Here is a 9,958-nt window from a genome sequence, read left to right on the forward strand (position 1 = left end):
TTAATTAAATATTAAATTATATTAGGTAATGCTTTTTGAATAGGATTTTTTCGAAGTCTATGACGCTCCCCTTTGTTTCTCTATGCTCCTCTTTATCTATAATATTACTTAATCTTTCAGCTTAAGACCAACATTACAGATTTGGAAAACATTATCTTGAACATCACGTGAAAAATTAAATAGAGACAAAACTTGCCATGAACATTATTAATGATCCAGTCTCTTTCTTAAACTTCCAAAGTGCAGCGTCCAAAAAATCATTCAATGACGCAAAATTTTGGACTTGTATATCGCCGACATTCTGGATATGGGAGGATTTTCTCCTGAAGATCAGTGGCTGAGATCACTTTTATTGTCCCGATTCACTGTTGCAAGACAGATGGAGAGAATTGGAAAAATAATAGAAGAAGAGCTGCTGGAGAAGATCTCAAAATGAGCTGCATTTTCAATCAGTCTCGATGAAACTACGGATTGTACTGATGCATGTCAGCTGAGGGCGAATTTTTGATATACTCACTCGCACCCGCGAGTTCTTTAGTGGCCGAGAGAAATTGACTCGCACACCCCATAGATTCAAATCCTTCTGTAACGATTTCTTTATAACATAAAGTACCCGTTGCACGTACTCAAGAATCTGCAGGGTGTGCGAGTCAATTTTTCTCGGCCACTAAAGAGCTCTCGGGTGCGAGTGAGAATTTCAAAAATTGGCCCTCTGATTTTGTTCGTGAGAGGAGTCTTACCAAACTAATCAGTGTTTGAACAAATGATGGATTTAAGACAACTAATAACCACGACAGGAAATGATATTTTCCAAAAAGCTAAAAAAAAAAACTCTGAATGACATGGCGAGTGGTCAGCTCCACAAATGGGGAATCAGTGGCGCAATAGACAAGACCGTTGGCTCTTGGGCGGATCGATTCCCTGGCTCGATTCACTATTGTGAGTTCGAGTCCCGCCCGGTGCAAAGATCTGAATGTTAAGAAAAAGACATTTTCACTGTGATATAACGTAATAAAAATGCACCGCCTCGCCCAACAACTCCGGGAGCATGGAAGAAGCATTCACCACACTACGGGAAGGCGCTCCTGGGCGGTCTACAATGGACTTCGCAAATTCTTCCAACACGGGATATGACATTGTAAAAATGATTACCTTGTAATAAATATCTCGATACGATTAATAATAATAGCTCCACAAATTATACTCAATTACTACAGATGGGGCACGCGCTATGAAAGGCCAACTTAAATGCTTTCGTGGCTGCATGATAGCGGAGGTACACCATCTGCAACATTATCATTGCTGCCTGCACGAGCAGATATTATGCTCCAAAAATCTGTCTTTTAAAGAGACCCTCAACAAAGTGGTGCGAATAATTAATAAATTAAGAAGGAGGAATAACGCTCAGACGCATCAGAAACTGAAGGAGTTTCTACGAGAAAAGGGAGCAGAGTTCCTGGATCTCAAATTGCACACCGAGATAAGGTGTCTGTCGAAAACCAACTAATAGACAGATTTTTTTAGCCTGCGAAAAGAGGTGTGCCAGTTTTTTGAGGAAGTCATTGTGAGAAATTATACTACACAGAAAAAAATATTTTGTAAAAATGTTCGTATATGTTTGTGAATTCCTATGGGGAGCTTACGAAATGCTCGTAAATCGTATAACCTACAAACAAGTTCGAAAAATTTGTACAATTTTCACTAACATTGTTCGTAGACACAACAAATGACAAAATTTTACGAACATTTTTTGTGTGTTTACGAACATTTACGAACAAATGTTTGCAAAAGTACAAAAATATGCTCGTCAAATGATCATGTTACGAACAATATTTGTGGTAAAATTACAAACTTTTACGAACTTGTTTGTGGATTATACGATTTAAGAGCATTTCGTAAGTCCCCCATAGGAATTCACAAACATTTGCGAACATTTTTACAAAATATTTTTTTCTGTGTATTATGATCCTACTAAAATCTCATTTCTCTTTCTGATCACGAATAAGGGAAGAGCACCAGCGATTGGCAGTGTTCCACGGATCGTCAGGTTAATACCGTATTGTTGCTTCAAATATGATTAATTATTAAAAACTATTAGTTCTTTTTACTATTAAACTCTCACAAGAATACAGTGCATTAGTTCAGCCTAGTCCCCGGCGAGTAGCCTTCAAAGTTGAAGCCAATTTCTTACTTTCACATACAAATGCGTATGGGAATTTTTCTGCACTCGTGATCGTTATGCTAAATATTTAAAAAGTGAGAAGTTTTTCCGTATTATAAGACACCTTTCCGTATGGAGGGATAAATATACTAAATTTTTGTTTAAATAATTTTTTTCCTTGGAGCACTGTGAGCTGAGTCCGAGATCAATTTAGGAATTGGCTTCAAATAGCTCCATATAAAAAGGCCAACTTGCCAGGCGCTTGAGTTCAGCCATGCAATTGTGAAATAATTTGAGCCATTTAGCCTCGGCTCAATTCCCCATCTGTTTGGAAAAACTGAGAGTGTGTGTGCTTTCGGGTGACTTCAGTGAGGTATTGCCATATTGAATTGAGGAAAAATATATGGAACTTACCCGTCAAATAATATCTGCAGATATCTTTAAGATTTCTGTAGAGAAAATCTACACCTCTACAGAATATCTGCAGATAAATTCTGTAGATATTCTTACGAATTTTATTTGGGCTTGGGACAAAATTCGTCAGAATATTTCGGCAGATTTTCTGACGAATCTCTAAACGAATTTCTGTAGATATTCTGTAGATTTTTTCTACATTCCAGACTTTCCAGACAAGATGTGTCAGAAGAGATGGAAAAATTTTTCACTGAAGTTTGCAAAATTCTATAGAGTTATTCTTAGTGATATCACGGTGTTTATATAAAATAAAGAATTCTGCGACGCCGTGTTACAAGTAGAGAAAAGTGAAGTGAAAACTTTAAACAGAGTGTCGACCAAAATTTCGTGTTTTTGTATCATTCGATTGGCGATTTTTAAGAAATTAGTTTTTGCTCGCAGTTTTTTTACTTATCTAAAATGTGTACTCGGTAATGCTTGTTAAGCAGAGCATACAATTTTCTTTATAACTCCTACAGTTTCTACATAAATCAACAATCAACAATCTACATAAATCAATGATGGCGTGAATCGTGTGCGAAGACGGAAACTTGTTTGATCTATCGCACAAATCGCCCCTAAATTTTTATTTTCCTCTAGATGAAAATCTGAGGATTTCCTGGTAGTTTTGTGAGGTGGAATTATGAACCTTGTAAGAGATAATTTTTGGCTTAGCTAGAGAATCGATATGGGTTGCATGATAGTCAGAAAAAATCACTGAACTTGAACATCATTTTTGTGTGCGAACATCAAAGCCTTCCCCTATAATTCTAATCTAATGCCTTTGAAATCTGAGCTGAAAATGTTGAAGGAATTTGTTCAGAAGAATAATATCAACACTATGGATGCGATAAAGGAAATTAATAAGTATTGGGTGGATTCCATGGGGAAGTTGGTGGTGTTGGGAGGCAATTCAGCCAGCTGATCCTCTCAAGTTCAGCCTAATTCTCAACGCCAACAGCATGTATCGATCGGCTAATGGCCAGGAATAATCATGCAATGGAATCATTCATTGCAGTGTATTTGAAGTGGTATTTCATGAGAGCTTTCCAAAACGCCCTCACTTTTTAAATTCTGACAAATAGAACAGGAGTTATGGCCATTTTAAGAAATTTTTTTAGACCCTTATAAGCTCGGGTCAGGGAGCTCAGGGGATCTTAGCTTTGGTACTGATCGAAAGCTCTAAGCGCCAGCATTAGCATACTAAAATTTGAGCCCTATCGATGCTATAGGGGGAGAGCTATTGAGAAAAAAAAGAGTGGTATTCAAAATGGCGGAATGAGGGGTGGGGGTAGTTGGGAAAATAAATTTTCTTGAAAAATTATAATAATTTAATCGCACTTATCTTATTTTCCTTGGTGAATTGGGCTTTCAGCGGGGGTGTCCAGTGCAGACTTCTTTCAGATTCACATTATGTATGAATGGCAGTGGTTGCGTTTTGGAATTTTCAGCATTTTTCACGTATAATCACATTAAATCCCGTTTCCACTTCTTATTTAGAGGTCCTGGGTCGCGATTTAATAAAATTTGGAGCCCCAGCAAACTCCCCCGGACGCCAGAGATGGAAAGTGACCTCTCTGCACGAATGCCTCCAGCAAAATGAATTTCACTTGAAAATTTCACGAACAAAATCCTTTTATCGAATCTTGCTAACTGTGATTTCATTCTCGAAAATCAGTGCGGATAATACATTGCCTGGGGTATTTCATTCAATCTCGTGATAAAATCTTGTAATAAATAAAAACAGAGATAAAATATTTATTTTTTAGCAGTTGTTATTAAATATAAGTGGTATATTGATGATGATGTCTCTTAACAAAAAGAAAAATTATTATTTAATGTAAAAATTATTCTTTGATCGTTTCGGATGCATTTTGATCCTATTATAAAGTATGTTCTTTGGTATTATTTGCCACTGACGGTGTTTTTCTTAAGTTTGAGTGTCTCTGCAATGTATTTTATAGATACAAATTCAAATAAAAAGATCTTAAACAAATCATTCAGAATTTAAAAAAGCCACCACTTGGTAAAAATTAAAAGGATCAAATTGATCCAAATTGATCTATAAAAATGCATTACCAGCATTACATATTTCGAGAGATGTTAATGCTCTAAGATCTTGAACAATCAACTTTGATCTTGAAAAGCCAATTTGTTAATCTTTTACTTTTGCTTGAAGCTAAAGTTTATCTTTCATTAATATGGACTTTTTATAACTTTTTCCATGACGAATATATTAATTCTTTCATTCCTTCTAACAATAGATTTTAAATTATATCTACAAATTCTTCCAATTTCTTTCAGAGAAAATGTGTTAGAATTTTTCATTTCTTTTCAAAAACTGTGTGATTTTTTTTATGAACCTTCTGTATTCCAATTGATCTATGAGAAGAGAGGGCATTATTCTAAGACTTTCAAAGTAAATGTGGTAAAGACTTAACGGGACAAGAGAGTTACTTTTCTATAAATGGATTATAAATTGATATTCGTGATTTTTTTTATTTTAGTGTCCTAAAAAAACGTATTTTTCAGGAAAACTTGGAGATCAATAAAAGATTTCATTTTATTTTATTTAATATTATATGGGTATGAACTGGATTTTCAGGCCCAGCTGCGATGCTCAGTTGAGGATCGAATGAGATAAAATTATTTTCTGAGCGCGATTTTTCTATTCCTTATAAAGGAACTTGGGACATTTAATGAAGTTCATGATGACTATCAATTGGCATATAATATTTGAAGTCTCATCTCATTTATCTTGGAAAATATCAAATTTTGAATTTTTTTAATTGTTCATTCATATTTTGTCAGAAGTTCTTACAACATCTTTCGTTGAATTGAATTTCTTGAAAATGAATTTTATTACTTTTTATACTTTGTTATGTTGCAAAATATATTTACAGGGTGGCTGAAAAAAAAATGCAACAAGTTTCAGAGAGCATAGCTATCAAACCGATGGTGACAGCGGGTTCATATTTTGCATAGTGGTAGTTCATTTAATTGGCTATAAGCCTGCAAAAGCATTTTTGAAAATATTTTGTAAACGTTTTTTAAACCGTAATGGAACTCAAATGCGAGTATTTAATATCGCTCTATATTTTGCAAGAAATACTGAAACAGCTATCGAGGGCTCTTCAAAACCTGAATATTATTAAAGTTCTCGTTTTTCGAAACATATCTAGGTACGGGGACACTAGTAGCATTTTAAAATGCTACGGTGGAAATCTAAAAAAAATTCTTCATCACTAGTCATCGTCCTTAAAGTGAAGAAGCAAATTGAACGAAATCTGCGTCACATCAGCAGACAAACGATCTGTGAGACGCATAGATCGGAAATAACGATGAAATAAATATTCTTAAAAATCCTGAAAAGGACGAGATTTCATCGATCCTCAAAAAAAGTTATGCTCGATCAACCAAGGAGTAAACTCGCTTGCACGTTCATGGTCAGTTCCAGAATGTCATCTTCTCTTTTCAATTGAGCAATTAATGTGCAAATAAAATGTTTGTGTCTATCTGAAGAAAAGATCATACGATTCAGGAAGCTGACATTCGTGCAAACTGCAGTGGAGCTTCCGACAGGTTTAAGACCATACTTAAGTCAAAATGAGATCATATTGAACAAAACTGATAGTATTCTAAAATTTTGATGTTAAACAAAAAATGAGGATAATATAGCTCTTTAGTTTGTTGCATTTTTTTTCAGCCACCCTGTAAATGGAAATGTGAGCGCGGATATTATGCCACATTTCAACTTTCACTCGAAATGTAACCATTGAAGAAAACTCTTAGTCGATATACCTCTCGGTAGCTTAAAATTATGACCCCAAAAGTTTAACTTTAAAAGCAAACTTTGAAAAACTTTAATACAAATTGGCAAGAATAAAGTATAGTTTGAGGTTTGAGATTATAAAAGGTGAGACTATTAAGAATGTCACGTATTGCATAAAAGAAAAGTAATAAACAAAGCAAAGGAAAGTTTCTGAGAAAATGAGAAAAAACTAGGTTAGTCATATTAAGAGTAACAGTAAATTTAATAAAAATCATTTCACACTAAAGTGATTGTCCAAACGAGATATTTTTCTTGTACATTTCTCTCCTCTTGTGGTTTTCCACATAGATTTTCCTTTCTAGGACACCCATGAGACACTTTTTCAATCTGGCTTAAACTCTGCACTGTGTGGTGGGGTAACGAGAAATCCCTCCATTCACTCAAAGACCATCAAGAATGATGAGCATAGTTATATAGAATTTTGGTAGGATGGACTGGGAAATGGCTTTTACTTCTCGAGCACAAAAAGAAACGGTCATATTATATTTTTAAGCAAATAAAAGATTATTACGTGTATTATTATTATTTGACTTTCATTTATCAGATTATTCTTCTGAATTGACTGTAAGATTAAATTTCAAACAAAATTACTATGTTAAAATATTCTAAATCAAAGAAAAATCATAGAATAATGAACCTTAAATAGTTTGTCTTTGCATTTAAAAGACCGGATTAGAGTAATCGCATGAGAAGCTTAAATATTTCCAAGTAATATATTTCCTGAATGAAATTCTATACTGAAAATGAACGTGAAGATGCAGATTATAAACATAATGCTAAGGACAAAAAGACCACTATCAAAATAATCTTTTCCGCAACCTCTTAATATTTTCGTGCTTCTAATACGTTCTTATCCCTTTGTATCCTACCTTTCTCGCGTTCAACTTTTCTGGTGGCATGAAAAGGAGCAGGCAGATGATTAAGACATCATTCTGAATTTCAACAGTTAATGCGATGTATGTACTCTCCAGAAATCATCCATCAACAAACCAAGGGTGCTATAAGAAATGGAGTTTTTATGGAAGGGATGATTCTGAAAAATGTTTTGATTTGAAACGGTCAATTTTAGGGGGTAAAGACATTGTATTCCTCCTTTATCCTTGAAGTGGAATGGCTAGAGCGTTGAAAAGTGCTGATGGTGATGATAATACCACAAACCGCCTAAAATTTCTTCACTCCCATTGTGCTTTCCATCCTCCCCAAATACTTGAACATTGAATGAAATTGGACCAGACGAAGGTTAAACACTTCAACGTTGTCATGGACAGATGAAGACATAAAGCGGGTGGTTGAAATCTTAGACGGTAAAAGAAATACGCAGTACGTATCAGTAATAGGGTGACCAATTTGCGCAAATTCTTTAATCACAAATTTTTCTTTGAATTTAACCATTCGATTTTATAGTGTAAATATGCACGATTGATGACGATACGAGAAGGTCAGGTTATTCTCTGCGAGATGATGATAGTCACTTATTTATGGTGGATACAAGTTCATTTAAGGGACCAGGCTTGTTGCATTAAGCTCCCGCAGTCTTAATGACTTTCCATTAACTTCTTCGAGCACCATAGGATTCCTAATTGTTTAAGGACATCCATTACCTCCTTCTATTGCCTTCTTGGACGTCCTGTCATCCAACTTGCCCTTAGCTTAACTGTCTGGTACCTTTCTAGGCATTTTCTTTGTTTGCATTAGGTAAGAGTAACCGAGGCAGCTCATATGGCGTACTCTAATGGTGGACCTAATATCTGGCTCCAAAAAACGATTTCCAGTTTCCTGTCTGAGACATGGGTTCTCAGCAAACAGAATTGCGAACTCTTAGCCGCGTTTTAGAGGAGGATTCTACGACGGACTTTTCGCCTCATATGTGAGGAGGAACGATTCCAAAGCCTATATAACCATGAGGTGTATGAGCGCTGCCGAGAGGTAACTGTCGTCAAGCAAATATGCCGCAATAGGCTCCGATGGGTTGGTCATCTGATTCGCAAGGATAAGGACGAGCCAACCCGGAAAGTCTTTAAAGGCGGACTCTATACTTCGAAGGAACGAGGCCAAGCCAGCCTCTGATGGACTAACGACGGCGTGAACCAAGACGCTAGCTCATTAGGGATGCGAAATTGGAGAACAGGCTCGAGTGGCAACGCGTCCTGAGTCAGGCCAAGACCAGCAATTGGTTGTAGCGCCGGTTAAGTAAGTAAGTATCCTTACTATCTTGTGACCTTATCGTCCAAATGTTTGTTAATAACTTTTAAATCAGAATGGTCAAATCCTGTGTCGAAATCGCCACGAACGATAACTGCTAATGGATATTGGAATAGGCAACAACATTTGTTATGGGACCAATGTTCTAAACCATAAAAGAAAAAGTAACAGTAGTAGGGTGAGCAAGTTGCGAATATTCATAGATAACAAGTTTAATACCCAATACCAAATTTGATCAAGATCGCTTCAATAGCAGTTCTTGTAAAATTTGTTGTCAAAACAATGATTTTTTCGAAGAATAAAATCTTTACTACTTGGGGGAGGTGGGGCTACTTTGAGCTGTGGGGCTAGATTGTTATACGACTTTTTCGCCAATTTCTAAATTAAGCTGGTCCTTACAATTATTTTATTCAGGTTCATAATTATTTTGTCTATCCAAATTACATCATGTTGAAACCCAGTTTTTGTTAGAAATATGCGAAGAAATCGTATAACAATGTAGCCCCACATAACCCTAACTTACTTTTAGATCTTTCAAAATTTATGTTAAATCTAGATGAACACCAATTTTTATGATCTTTACCAAATGGAGTCTTATACCGGCTTCAGGTCTAAAATTTAGCCATATGGCTCAATTGTTATAATTTCCCATCAGTCAAGATATTTTGGAAAATTTAACTTAGGATTGGATTATTAAGGATAAATTATCTATTAGTTACTGAAAGAGCAATAAAATTGGTTGCCATTTAGGATTCTGAGGCCTTCGGGAACTGGACTAAACCTCCAGTCTGGAGACCGCTTTACACACTGTGATATTAAAACAGCTAAATAATCGAGGTCTTTGGAACTTGGAAGCGGGCAAAAAAACGACTGGTGGTGGTGGCCCAACAAGGATTCTCTTGCTGGGTGCGTTTGTATTCATACTCTGAAAATATATCTCGTAAATAATCTCCTAAAAAATTTGTAAAATAAGTCGATTTATATGGAAAAGTAACAAGATGTTTGGCTACCCCTGTCGCCATAGGGATTCTCGTAAAATCTTTTCATTTTCAACAAGATTTCTTGTTAAAACCGAATTCACCAAAATTGACTAACAAAATTCTTGTAAAAGTTTTCTCAAAATCTGATTTTCATGGGAATTTCTCAATAGATGGCGTTGCAAAATATATCGTTTTCTCTTTTATTTTTATCTCTTTCTCTAAAAATGGTTTGGAATATTTTCTGTCAAATTGTTTATCTGGTGGATATAATAATCACTATTTTCATGCTTTTTGTTATATATAGCAATTATATGCAGGTATGCTGTCAGC

The sequence above is a fragment of the Phlebotomus papatasi genome, chromosome 3, assembly GCF_024763615.1.
Source record: "Phlebotomus papatasi isolate M1 chromosome 3, Ppap_2.1, whole genome shotgun sequence".
Taxonomy (NCBI): domain Eukaryota; kingdom Metazoa; phylum Arthropoda; class Insecta; order Diptera; family Psychodidae; genus Phlebotomus; species Phlebotomus papatasi.